This window comes from Phaseolus vulgaris, chromosome 11 (assembly GCF_051622355.1).
Source record: "Phaseolus vulgaris cultivar YP4 chromosome 11, ASM5162235v1, whole genome shotgun sequence".
NCBI classification, from domain to species: Eukaryota; Viridiplantae; Streptophyta; class Magnoliopsida; order Fabales; family Fabaceae; genus Phaseolus; species Phaseolus vulgaris.
Window position 1 is genome coordinate 27,467,870 of NC_143508.1, and position 14,563 is coordinate 27,482,432.

A 14,563-nucleotide genomic window follows, 5' to 3' on the forward strand; every position below is an offset into this window, starting at 1 on the left:
GAAAACATAAGAAACCTCTTTTGTTAAAGCATCTTTAGGTCCTTAGTTAGGAGTATTAGGGGGGGTGCGTTAGTAGATAGGTGTAGGAGTAAATAAGGAGGTGCCAAAGTGAGAGAAGGGATCACACCTTCCTCATGACTTGTTTAGGCGCCACTTTCATGACTTGTTTAGGCGCCAATTTGAATTTGGGGGGAGTTTTTGAATTTGTGTAGCTTGCATTTCAGCACCTTAGGCTATAAATAGAGGTACAACTCAGACAGTTATTTCAGTTAGCTGAGTTGGCGGTTTTCACAAAATAAATTTGTTAAGTTCAAAAATGAATCTGTTGTTTTCATAACTGCTTTTCAACTATTTTTTGAAAAGAAGTTAGAAATTGTTTTCTATATAAAGAAAAGTCTCTCTCACATGAAAAGGTGTTGAGCAATTACGTTTTTGATAGCGATCAAACATTTTCCATGTGAGAAGAAGGATCAAAAGATTTTTGAAAGGTTTTCCAAAGAGATTTTCAAGTGTGCTTGTTCTAGGAAACCTTTGATCTTGGTGAAGGTGCTGGTGCAGTTCTGCAGCAAATTGAACTACTGGTTTTGAGTTCTTGCATCTTCTTTTCAGGTGTAATCTTTCCTTTATTCTGGTTTGTAAAGGTGCAAGTGTTAGTCACTCCTTGATAGGGTTTCTTGGAGTGCAAGGTGTGCTGAAATAGGGTTTTTCAGCATTGATTGTGTTGTTCTTGTAGTGTTCAAGAACTGCTGTGTTTGTAAGTAATTGGTACTGTTTTTAGTGGATTCCACCTTGGGGTAAGGTGAGACTGGACGTAGCTCTGTATGAGTGAACCAGTATAAAAACGTGTGTGCCTTTTCTTCTCATCCCTGCACTCATTTCTGGTTTTGCTTAATTCTGTCAATAACTAAATCTGTTCTTTTGAAATTGAATCTATTAATTCTGGGTTTAAGTAAAAACTGTTCTTCCTGATTTGTTAAAGTTCTCTAATCACAAACAAGACAGTTGTATATGATGGTTTAAGTGATCTGTGAACAAACAGTCTAATCATTAAAATCTGAGAAAGAATCATTCTCCTTAAAACCTTGTGTTGAGTAAATTTGTTTGATTTCTAAGCATAGCTGTATCCTTCATCCTCATAATATTCAGCTAATCTGATTCTGGTATAATTCTCTGTTGATCACAATTTTATATTGAACAAATTCAAATTGTGCTAGACTGCTATGAAGAATCAATCTGTTTCATGTAAAAACAATTTGTTCTTTTTTCCTCTGGTATACTGAAAATTGTGTGTTCTTGCGAAAATTTTATAACCTCAATTCACCCCTCCCCTCTTGAACTTAGACACTAATAGACCCAACAATTGGTATCAAGAGCTAGGGCTTGTATTTTGCTCAAGTGTGTGCCTGATGTCTGAGTTTAAAATGCCTTTTGCTGAAGGTGCGTCTATTAATAGACCTCCTATGTTTGGTGGTGTTAACTATGCTTTTTGGAAAATCAGGATGAAGATCTTTATGGAGCCTGTTGACATGGCAGCAAGCGATAACATAGGCGTGTTGAACGGGACACCTGGCTGACAGAAGGGAAGTACATCGGGAAGTCTGTGTAGTCGCCAATCGTTGGCTTGGCGTTCTCCGATCTCTAGTATGTATAACCGGCGGTCAGCAGGCTTGCGTCATAGTCGCCGTATGTGAGTTTTAGGCGATCAAGTGGTTAGAGACCGCCTAAAGGGGGACATCGCCGAAAGATCAGGAAGGCTTGCTTAAGGCTTTCAAGGGGTACAAGAACGAAGGACGAGGTTATCAGATAATCCTTCCCTAGCCAGAGGTCGAGGCAAGGGAACAGTTTCCCAGAACATGCATGATGTGCAAGTGAAGCAGATCGTGATAGCGGCAGGCGAGACCACAAAGAAGGTGTGCATGGTGACACCCCGTACTCGCCGTTTAAGGGGTCGCGCTTTGAGGAAGCTATGCACCAGATTACTCCTTGCATGGGTAACTTAGTTGAATAGCTTGAAGAGTAGAGGTGACGCTCAAGTAGAAGGGGGCTCCAGATGGCAACACGTGTACAGCTGGATGCGAGCCACGTGTCCAGAGGAATAACCGTCAGGAGAAAGAAAGTGCTCAGGTATATAAGGAACTCTTAATAGACTTTGAGGTACGTTTTCTGAGAACACTTGAGTATGCTTTGAGAATACTTTGAGTACACAGAGATTCACTGCACACGGTTCCTTGAGTTTAGATTTTCTCTCTTAGTTTTTGGTGATTCCGTCACTGACTTGAGCGTCGGAGCGCGATTGGCCGCAGCGGCGCCACTCTGTTTTCTTCAGGTTCTCGCGAGGAATTGAAGCGTGAAGGACAGAAGCTAACGTGGTGCAAAGCTGATCAAGAAGGAGAAACCTTTGACGTGGCAAGGCTCTTGCACTCAGGTCAACCGGCAGGATCATTAGGCGCCCACCGTGGGGCCGTGTAAAACGTGTTTCCCATCCACAACGTGAGTTTCTTGAAGTTTCTGCGGTTCTTGTGTGGTTGTGTGCTGGTGCAACCATTTTCGGCGTTTTTCACCGTTTGTTTGAGTTTTTGATCGGTAGTTTGACGTTTTCCACCGTTTGTTTGAGCTTTCGATCGGTGAATTGAAGTTTCTTACCGTTTGTGCGAGTTTCAATAGGTAAATCGAAGTTTTTACCGTTCGTTCGTGTTTCTGACCGGTGAATCAAGAGCTTTGGTGGAGAAGCGGTAGGTTCGTGTTGAGATTGCAAGTTTCTGTGGAGGTTTTGGCATCCGAATCAATCCCGTGCTGTTGTGGTTGCGTTCTTGGGAGTTCTTTGGAGTTTAAGAGGTTTTGACCGATTGATTGCTGGATCGATCGTTCCGCTGGTGAAGGTTTTGGTCGCTGAAGTTTGATTTGTTGATATTTCATGAGAAAGATGAGAAGTACGCGTTCAAGTCCCATTGTGCCAGCTGCTGCAGAAGGCGCCATAACCATGCGTGCGTTGCAGGCAAATGTGGAGGCATCGCGCGTAGAGCAGGCGAAGATGCATGAAGACCTGGTCGCCTCTCAGGCCAGAAATGAGGAGCTCAGCAAAGTCACTGAGGAATTGCGTCAGGCTCTTCACGAGCAGAGAGGACGCACAACCGTTGAAGAGGTTGCGCCGTCATCGCCACCGCGCGTTTTTCCGATGCCGTTTGCTCAGGCGATCACGGACACGGCGATCCCTGCGAGCGTGGTACCTGTGAAAGCTTCTTTCACCGGCGTGGAGGATCCTGAAGCACATCTCACTGCGTTCCACACGCAGATGATGCTGTCAGGAGGCTCAGATGCTGTCTATTGCAAGATGTTTACGAGCACGCTCCAGGGAATAGCGCTGGAATGGTTCGTTAGCCTGCCTACAGGTCACATAACCAATTTCCAGTAGTTTTCAAAGCTTTTCGTCAACCAGTACATCGTGAACAAGGCGCCACCTAGGGTGTCTTATGACTTGTTCGACGTGAGGCAGTATCAGGGAGAGTTCCTCAGGGACTATCTGAACCGTTTTGGAGCACAGATGGTCCGCTCGCCTGCCAAAGACGAGGAGATGTTGGTATACGCTTTCAAAAAGGGCGTACTGCCTGGACCTTTCTGCGAGGCGCTAATTAGGGGCCACCTCGCCATGTTTGCTGAAGTTCGGCGACTTGCTGTGGCCCACATCGCCGGCGAGAGTGAGGTCGCCGAAAAGAGAGGGAGCGTGGCTCCTGCTAGGCCACGGGCTCAGACTAGAATTCAGCCGCAGAGGGTGCTAGAGACGGCGGCGGCTAAAAAGGATCAAAGGACTCGCCATCCTTACGATCCAAAGAAAAACAAGGGAAGGGGCCTAGGGCGCCCTAGGGAGTTCAATCGCCCACCAAGGTACAAGTTTGTCATGGGGTTGGCGGACCTGATCGCCATTCCCAACATAGCGGCCAGGCTTAAGGCGCCTAAGAAAGTTGGCGACAAGGTGTTAAGGCCAAAACCAAACGCATGGTGCGAATTCCACCAGAGTTTTGGTCACACCCTTGATTCGTGTTTGGCCCTGGGTTACCAGCTCGACGACTTGGTCAAGAGTGGCTTCTTGAATGACTACCTGCTGGACAAGAGAACGGGGCAAGCGTCGAGGTCTCAGCCGGCGAGCAGTGAAGGCCAGCAGCATGAGATGCCCACTCACGGCGAGATCCACACCATCGCTGGAGGTTTTTCAAGTGGTGGATGTACTGCGTCACAGAGGAAGAATTATGCAAGGTCTGTCAAGCTCGGCAGATGTGATGTTCTGGCCGACTTTCACCAAACTGCAACTACCCCTTGACAAGTTAAGGCCCTATGGAGGAGGCTTGTATGGGTTCGCTGGCAACCAGGTGGAGGTCAAGGGGTACATTGAGCTGAGAACTACGTTCACAGACGAGGCGGCCTCGAGGACAGAGAAGATCAGGTACCTCGTTGTGCATGCTCCCTCGGCGTATAACATTCTGTTGGGAAGGCCGACCCTCAACAGAATAGGAGCTGTGCCCTCAACCAGGCATATGAAGGTTAAGTTGCCATCAATGGAGGGAGTGGTGATCACCATAAGATCTGATCAAAAGGAGGCGAAGAAGTGCTACGAAAATAGCCTCAGGAATAAGAGGTCCGTGAGCTATATCACCACGACGCCGCCTCCCGGTGTGGAGCCCAGGCCAACAGAAGGGCGAATTGTTGATGCGACGATGGAAGTGACCGCCGGGGGCGATGTTATCATGGTAGACGCCGAGGTTGAGGGAAAGAGCGCCGGTCGGGAAGAAGAAGCGAGAAACCGCCCAGAGGAAGCTAGGGAATCAGGAATCGCCAGGGCGGTGATCGCCAGTGAAACCAGGCCCAAACCCGTAGAGGAGTGGCTCGAGAGGGAGATCGGGGGCAAGGTCTTCAAGTTGGGAAGATCTTTGGAAGGTGAGCTCCAAGACCAGATCGCCAAGGTGATAGAAAGGCATCTGGATGCTTTTGCATGGTCTGCTTCAGACATGCTGGGCATCGACCCCGATTTCTTGTGTCACCATTTGGCAATGGACACACAGGTCAGACCAGTGCGACAGAGAAGAAGAAAGTGTAATGAGGAGAGGAGATAGGCGATTAGGGATGAAACACAAAAGCTCCTCGCCACAGGCCATATCAGGGAGGTCCAGTACCCTGAGTGGTTAGCTAATGTCGTGCTGGTAAAGAAGAGCAACGGGAGGTGGCGCATGTGCGTCGACTTCACGGACCTAAACAAGGCTTGTCCAAAGGATTCATATCCTTTGCCAAGTATAGATGCCCTGGTCGACAACGCAGCAGGGTGCAAGTTGCTGAGCTTTCTGGACGCCTTCTCAGGGTACAACCAGATAAAGATGCATCCCATGGATGAAGAGAAGACCGCCTTCATGACTGAGAGATCGGGCTATTGCTACAAGGTGATGCCCTTCGGGCTGAAGAATGCGGGGGCCACGTACCAAAGATTGATGGATAAGGTACTTGCACCGATGCTGGGAAGGAATGTGCAAGCGTACGTAGATGATATGGTCGTGACTTCCTTAGAAAAAAGCAAGCACATCTCAGATCTGGAGGAGCTGTTTACCACGTTCGCCAAGTTCAAATTAAAGCTAAACCCCGAGAAGTGCATTTTTGGCGTAGAGGCAGGGAAGTTCTTGGGTTTCCTCTTAACTGAAAGAGGAACAGAGGCAAATCCTGATAAGTGTGCTGCCATCTTGGCGATGAGGAGCCCGGCTACCGTGAAGGAGGTGCAGCAGCTTACAGGTCGGATGGCTGCCCTATCTTGTTTCGTGTCAGCTAGTGGAGAGAAAGGCCATCCGTATTTCCAATGCTTGAGGCGAAACAATAAGTTTGTCTAGCCGAAGGAATGCGAAGAAGCTTTCGTGAAGCTTACAAAGTAACTGGCGAGCCCGCCTGTTTTGTGCAAACCTTTGGTAGGAACCCCTCTTAGGTTGTATTTTGCTGTAACTGAGAGGGTGGTGAGTGCGGTGCTCGCCCAAGATCAAGATCAGGCTCAGAAACCTATCTATTTCGTTAGCAAGGTATTACAAGGCCCAGAAGTAAGGTATCAGGCCTTGGAAAAAGCTGCATTGGCAGTCGTATTCTCGGCGAGGCGGTTGCGCCACTATTTTCACAGTTTTACAGTGCTGGTGATGACCGACTTGCCTATCCAGAAAGTCTTAAAGAAGCCCGATGTAGCTGGGAGAATGGTGAAGTGGGCGGTGGAGCTGTCAGAGTTCGAGATCAAATACGAGCCCCGAGGACCGATCAAGGGGCAGAATTTCGCTGATTTTGTGGTCGAGCTCTCGTCAGAAGCAGCATGGGTTGAGGGGGACGATTTTCGTTGGGTACTTTCGGTGGACGGATCGTCTAACCAGCAAGGCAGCGGTGCTGGAGTCATTCTAGAAGGGCCCAACGGCGTGCTGATATAACAATCCCTGAGGTTTGCCTTCAAAGCTAGCAACAATCAAGCAGAATATGAGGCGTTGATCGCAGGCATTTTGTTGGCGAAGGAGATGGGGACTAGGGTATTGATGGCAAGAAGTGACTCATTGTTGGTCACGGGACAAGTAACAAGCGAGTTCCAGGCCAAGGATCCACAAATGGCGGCTTACTTGGAGTATGTGCAGGAGTTGAAGGGTTCCTTTGCCTCGTTTGAGGTGGCGCATGTACCCAGAGAGCAAAATGCCCGAGCTGACTTGCTAGCCAAGCTCGCTAGTTCGGGCAAGGGGGGTAGGCAGAGGACAGTCATTCAAGAAACTCTGAAGACGCCCAGGGCGTTTGTGGCAGACCACCAGGTTCTTCAGATAAGCAAGTCGACGTAGAAAGCGGCGATGAGTCACAGGTCTTGACCCAGGAGACCTTGAGATCGCCGAGAATAAGAGCATGTTGAGGGGAGAGGGTGAACGTGGCGCAGGTCTGTGCTACACATAAGCCGGACACATGGATAACGCAATACCAGTGCTGCCTGGCAGATGGCGTTCTCCAGCTGCATCCGACAGAGGCTAGGAAGATAAAGAAGAACTCCAGCAAGTTCACATTGATCGACGGCGAGCTGTACAGGTTTGGGTTTACACGCCCACTCCTAGAATGTGTACACGGAGAAAAATGTACAAGAATTATGGCCGAGCTCCATGAAGGTATATGTGGGAGTCACATCGGGGGTCGAGCTCTGGCTGCAAGAGCTCTCCGTGCAGGTTATTACTGGCCAACGATGAGGGAGGACTGCAAGAAGTATGCACAATGTTGCAAGCAATGTCAGCAGCATGCCGATTGGCACAAGGCACCTCCAGAAGAGCTGAAGTCAATTTACAGCCCTTGGCCGTTTCATACTTGGGGAATTGACATTCTGGGACCCTTCCCATTGGTGGTCAGGCAGATGAAGTACTTGGTGGTGGCGATTGAATACTTCACCAAGTGGATCAAAGCGGAGCCAGTAGCCCAGATCACCGCACATAAGATCGAAGGCTTTGTATGGAAGAATCTCGTGTGTCGGTTTGGCGTGCCTAAACGCCTAGTGTCGGACAATGGAACTCAGTTTGCGAGTCACCTGTTGAAGAAGCTGTGCGAAGAGGTGGGAATACAACAGGTGTTTGCATCCGTTGAGCACCCACAAACGAATGGCCAAGTGGAGTCTGCCAATCGGGTGTTGCTGAGAGGTTTAAAGAGAAGGCTGGAGAAAGCTAAGGGATCGTGGGCTAAAGAGGTACCCCGCATAGTTTGGGCGTACCATACTACTGAACAGTCAGGAACCCACGAGACCCCGTTTAGCTTGGTTTATGGATGTGAGGCGATGATTCCAATTGAAATTCAGGAAAGCTTGCCGAGATTCCAGAACTTTGTGCCGGAAGACTCGAACAAAGAAAGAAGATTGAATCTGGATTTACTGGATGAGGTCATGAGGAGGCAAGAGTAAAGGTCGAGGCAGTAAAAAGGAGGATTGAGCGAAGGTATAACTCTAAGGTAATGCCAAGGCAATTTAGAGAAGGCGACCTGGTGATGAGGAAGGCCCATCAGTACGAGATGGAGAACAAGTTATCACCTAAGTGGACGGGACCGTTCAGAATAACCGAGGTGCTCGGGAACGGCGGCTACCACTTAGAGACGTTAGAAGGAGGGGCGATTCCTCGCACTTGGAACGCCACACATCTCAAATTATATTACAGTTAAAGCTTTGTAAGTAAAAACGAACATGAAGAGATTTACATGCTTTCTGTTAAAACAGTTTGAAGTGGGCACTCTTTTTTCCCTAAAGAGGGTTTTTAATGAGGCCACCCAATAAAGAAGAGTTTTCAAAGTTTAAAGTTTCTAAGATTGCATGCTTGTGGTTTTGAAAGTTTTCAGAAGAAAGACCTTATCACTCGAACGTGATCTAAGGGAACGACAAAGTTATGCTGCATGCTTTCTAGTTAAAAGTTTTAAAGTCCCAATCGTTTTTCGGCGATTGGCGGCATCAGTTAAAAGTTTTAAAGTCCCCATCGTTTCTCGACGATCGGTGGCATCAGTTTAAAGTTTTAAAGTCCCCATCGCTTTTTGGCAATCGGCGGTAGTAGTTAAAGTTTGAAAGTCCTCATCGTCTTTCGGCGATCGGAGGCACCAGTGATGACTAAAGACCTCAACGCTCTCGTGCGTCTTGAGGCAAGAAAAAGTCCTCCTCGCCTTTGAGCGAGTGCAGGCGAGAAAGAGAAAAGTCCTCCTCGTCTTTGAGCGAGTGCAGGCAAGAAGAAGTCCTCCTCGCCTTTGAGCGAGTGCAGGTGAGAAAGAGAAAAAGTCCTCCTCGCCTTTGAGCGAGTATAGGCGAGAAAGAGAAAAGTCCTCCTCCCCTTTGAGGGAGTGCAGGCGAGAAAGAGAAAAGTCCTCCTCGCCTTTGAGCGAGTGCAGGCGAGAAAGACAAAAGTCCTCCTCGCCTTTGAGCGAGTGCAGGCAAGAAGAACTCCTCCTCGCCTTTGAGCGAGTGCAGGAAAGAAGAAGTCCTCCTCGCCTTTGAGCGAGTGCAGGCGAGAAAGACAAAAGTCCTCCTCGCCTTTGAGCAAGTGCATGAAAGAAAAAGTCCTCCTCGCCTTTGAGCGAGTGCAGGCGAGAAAGAGAAAAGTCCTCCTCGCCTTTGATCGAGTGCAGGCGAGAACAGAAGAAGTCCTCCTCGCCTTTGAGCGAGTGCAGGCAAGAACAGATCAAAGACCTCTCTGCACAAGCAGATAAAGGCAAGATTAAAAGTCCTCAGCGCGTCCAGGGGGGAGGAGATGTACACCCTGGGCAAGCTGAGGCACCAGAAAAAGTCCTTCTCACCTCAGAGTGAGTTCAGGCCAGATGAACTGAAAGGTCAGGGGTGTTCGTGACCTTAAACGGTGGGAAGGGAAGGAAAACGCCTTTTCCCCCTTTAAGTGAAACATCAATATTGACTTAGTAAGACCAGAGAAAGCTTCCACGCTTGTAGGCGGTGTGAAGATAGATAAAATCCTTCTCGTCTTGAACGAGTTCAGGTATGGCGTGAAGGGTGAAAGAACTTAAAAAGATAACTAAGGTAGGTTCAAAGAGAATACCTCGCTATCCAGGTCATTGTTCTGAAACTCAGGGAGGTAGAGAAGGATCCGAAAGGTGCCTCTACCTCCCAGATGAGGGAACAATGGTCAAGTTATGAAGGTGATCCCGTCGGCAACTCGAACGTGGAGGAATCGCTTCGTGGCACTCTCTGCCCTGTCTACACGACTGCCTCTCCTGCAGAATCACCCTTTCGAACTTTCTCTCAGAAACCTTCAAATGTGACCTGCAAAACACACAGACGGCGCCTCTAGCGGCCGTTTGCACTCCGACGATCAAGTTAGTCCAACAGAACCACCAGAAACTGGAAACTAGTAATGCGTGTGTGAGAAAAAACTTGCACTCTGTTTTTCGTCTCTCTCTTTTTCTCCTCCCCCCACTCTCCCTCTTCTTCTCTCTTTTATCTCTCTTTCCCTGCTTCTGGGCATAACAGAATTCTGTTATGCTTTTCTGGCATGTGTCAGAACCCTGTTATGCTTTTCAGAGAAAGCGTACCTTCAGAATCAGCAATGGGGAGCGTGAGAGTCTGCGCATGTCTGCGCTTGGCTGCGCCTGTCTGTACCTTTAGTGGTACGGAGTGCTCCTTTGTCTGGACCGCACCCCTCTCAGATGATGACACGTGGAGGCCTGCAACCCACATCTAACCACACACGTGTCACTTACTGGAAGGGCTCTAGCGCTTCTCTTTGTGGGCCTAAGTTACGCCCTCGCGGAGTAACGTAGAATGTTTCTCTTATCTGGGCAGATCGCATACTCTTGGGAGAACGTCGGGTGTGGCTGGTCTAGGCACACTCACCAAACGTTGCTCTCTGCGTATACAGCTTACCCTTCACGATGCCATGCACGTAATGGGTTGAGGGAATCACCAACCACTGGCTGGTTTACTAGTTCCCTCAGGCCACTCTCGTGCATGATTCCTTGAGGTGTGCACATGCGAGGTCCATGCGTAACGCTCTCGCTGGGAACCTCATTCCCAGTTTAACTGCGTGTAACACGAGACCCCGATGACAATACCCCGATGACTGATCAGTGTTTATCTGTTTCTCGCGTTCTGCCTTCAGGCGTTAGTCTGAGAACTGATCTGTTGGTGGCCACTTGGCTACTGACCACCGATCACCATCCCGGATGATCTGTCCCCCGACCTCTCTACCGCCTGATCTGTTGGTGGTCACTTGGTTACTGACCACCGATCACCTCTCTTGGCGATCGTCCCCCTGACCTCTCTGCCACCTGGTCCACGTGTCACCTTGCAAGTGGTCCACGTGGTTCTCTGACGCTGACGTCATCGACTACCGATGACCTATCGGATCACAAGCCCCCCAGTCTCGAGTCGAGAACTCGTTCTCAATGAAGAGACTAAGTGGTCGTGCCTTCAGTCCACGTGGCAAGTGGGGCCGCCTCACGTGCCACCTCACGTGCTGCTTCTTTAACGTTTGGACTCCCTCTCTTAATCTCGCGACACGTGGAGCCATCAACGGCCAGCGTTGTGCGTCGCTATCGCTTCTCTTATTCAAATTGGCGCGCCCTTCCACTGTTCCTTCATCTTCTTCATTCGACTCCCAGACTCTCTGCGAACTTCTCTTCCGCGCACCCATCTTTCTTCAAATTCTCTGCTTCCCAAGCTCTTGCGATCATTCAAAGGTATGGTTTTTCTTTTCTTTGGCCCCTTCTTGGTCATCTTTACCGATTGCATTTATCATTCTAGTTATCATGCATTCATCTTCCTCATTTCCCTCTCTCGAACCCGCGCTAGGGTTTTTTCAGGCTCTTACTCTGGCTTCTGCTTCTTCTTCTTCTTCCTTTCATCTGGGCATCTCCTTTTCCTTTCCCTTTTCTGTTTTCACCGAAACATTCATCATTCCTCCTTCTCCCATTCATTTTGACCTTTCGTTTTTCCTCCATTTTCAGCTATCTCACGATGGCCCGCTTGAAACAAACTGCGCGCGTCATTGCTTCTTCTTCTGGTGCACAGCCTTCCGCGAGTGCGCCAGCTCCACCACCGCCTGTGGCTACCTCCTACCACGACAATGCCAGGGTCTACCAATGGGCTCCCCTGGCCTTGCTCGCTGAAACCTCCACTCTACTGCCCGAGGGCCATCTCAAGTCCCTGTTAAGTCACAACCCTGATGAGCCTTCCTGCTCCATCAACAGGGAGAACGACTTCAACATTCAAATCCGCATCCCTCCTCGAGGGATGCCTATCTGCGTAGATGACAGGGCCACCAATGGGGTGCCCTTTGTCTTCATCTACTCCGCCATTTTCAAAAGACTAAAGCTGCGCCTCCCTTTCACTTTCTTCGAAAAGGAGCTGATGATGGAGCTAAATGTCGCGCCCTGCCAACTCCATCCAAATGCCTGGGCCTTAATCCGGGCGTTTCAAATCCTCTGCAGTCATTTCGGGCACAACACCTCCGTGGACGTGTTCCTTTACTTCTTCGAAGCGAAGAACCCTGGGGAAAGGTCCTGGGTGAGCCTGAACGGGGTTGTTGGACGGGTGCTCCTGGGCCTGTACCAGCAATCCTTCAAAGACTGGAAGGGCAGATTCTACATGATATCTGCTACCCCTCAAAGTCCAAGCCTGCTCGAGGGGTACCCCCTCTACTGGGTTCCTGGAGTCGAGTTCAAGAAATCCAGGGACCTCGAAGCTATGGCCCCCTACGAGCGCGAGCTATGTGGGCTGCTCCTGGGGGCCAAGTACAACTCCGCCCGCCTCATCAAAGATGAGTTTGATGTGGTGGCTATGAAAAAATATATAGGTAGCCTTCCTTGCACTCCTTCGGATACCTGCACTTTTCCATGCATACTTTTATGTGTTCTTTAACTTACTTGCATAACTTGGCCATCTAACCTTTCCTTTTTCCATGTATGCAGACTCGATGATGGGAAAAGATAGGAAGCTAGCCCTGCTGGAGCTTGCCAAACGTATGGGAGCCAAGGGCACTGGCTCCTCTTCTTCCACAACAGAGCCCATCGCAGCCCCTCCACTCTCGGTCGCGCCAGCTGAAGGCCCCGAGCCAGGGAAGAAAAGGAAGAGGCTGGTGAGGGCTTTCGCTTCAACCGCTGCTGCTACTGCTGCTTCAACTGAAGAGGAGAGCTCAGGCTCTCCTCTGGTGCACCGCCAAAGAAAAAGGTCAGCAGTTGAGGGGGCCTCAACTCTCCAGCCTGGGGAGATTGAGGTGGTGGAAGTAGAGGAAGGGTCTTCCCCTCCTCCCTGCGCTCAAACTGCCTCAGAGCCTACCAACCTTCCTTCTCCAGGCCAGCAGTTGCCTCCAACTTCCCAACTGCCATCTTCCCCCCCAGCAGGCCAATCACCTGGTCCACCTGCTCATCTTGCTGGGGGTCCACCACCACCACTGCCAATCCCCACCGCCACTGCTGAAGGTGGGGGGTCCAGCTTGCGCCCAAGCACTTCTGGGGCCAACCACGAAAACTTCAGCAGGGTCATCACCCTGGTCCGACAACTCATAAGCAACCGGGAGCTTGTTGAGTGGAGTGGTGATGAGGTGGATATGCACCTGGCCAAGCAGGTGGTGCTCTCTCTGGAGTTTTCCACCCAGCATCGCAAGCAACTAGCCCTGGAGAAGAGGGTGAAGGATCTTGAGCATGACAAGGAGTCACTGCGAAGTGACTTTGAAGCTGCCCAAGGATCTGTGGAGTTGATGCGGGGCATGGTGGAGAAAGCTAGGAGGGAGTACCTAGCGCAGGTCCAAGAGACCATCAAGACAGAGATCTTGATGGGGGAAGCTGTTGGCTCCTTGGACTGCACGGTGGTGGAGCTTAAGGCCGAGACTTCCTCCCTACGCCAACAGAACACTCAGCTATTGGGGGAGCTCGAGTCCGCCAAAGAAGCAGCTGCTGCTGGGGAGAAAAGACTCGAGGAGGTGGTGGGCAAACTGTCTGAGGCTGCCTCCTCCCTTGCTGCCGTCACCACTGAGAGGGATGCTGCGGAGGCTTCAAAGCAAGAACTGGAGGTGGAGAAGGCCGATTTGATGAACGTGGGTGCTGATGCCCTTAGAGACGGATTCGAGCTAGCACTCGAGCAAATCAAATGCGTTCTCCCGGACCTGGACCTCTCGCAGTTCAGCATCTACCATGAAGTGGTGGATGGAAAGCTCATTCCCCCTACTCCTTAAACCCTTCTTTTCTCTGTAAATTTAGCTTCTGTACAGTTTTTCTTTCTTCGCACTTTGGAATTGTATAAGACTTGGCTATGAATGTAAACTCTCAATTTGTATGAGCTTCTTTTGTTGCATAAGTTTCTTCCCTTGCATTTTCTTTGAACTTCGCTTGTCTTTATGTGCGCGACTAACTGTTAGCTAGTTTAGGTTCAGCGCGATCTTGGGCTTTACCTTTTCTTTCGCACATGACTAAGTGTTAACCAGCTTAGGCTTAGCGTGATCTTGAGCTTCGTCTTTTACTTCGCGCACGACTAAGTGTTAACCAGCTTAGGCTTAGCGTGATCTGCTTCTCTTACTCTTTGCGCACGACTAAGTGTTAACCAGCTTAGGCTTAGCGCGATCTGCTTCTCTTGATCACGACTGGCTATTCCCTCAGCTTGGTGTTTAACAGTCCTCGTGCGCTGCTTTGCACTACTAGCCAATTACCGACAACTCATCAGTGATCGCTCTTTAGTCTTTTACTTGGCTTTCTCTGTCGCTCTAGCGCTAAGTGCATAAAGGACTTTGACATCGATCGCTCAAAGTGATGCCTCGTCTTGGGGAAAGAAAAGTGTTTCTCGCTAACCCCTTTTACTTCCCCCAAGATCATCACCCTTTGGCGGGTTGAGTCGCTCATTCCCTGTCTCACTCCTGGGGTGAGAAGGGTTTCTGACTAAGAGTCTTACTGGGCCAATATTGGTGTATGCCAAGTGGGTAAGGACGTTTTGTCAAAACCTTTCCTTTCCCCCCCTTGGTCTTACTAGCACCCCTGGCTTTTCAAACCTTTAACTGCTTGCGCTCACACCTGGGGTGAGGAAGACTTAGACCGGTGCCAGTACTTGCGCCTAGGGCAAGTAGGGCCT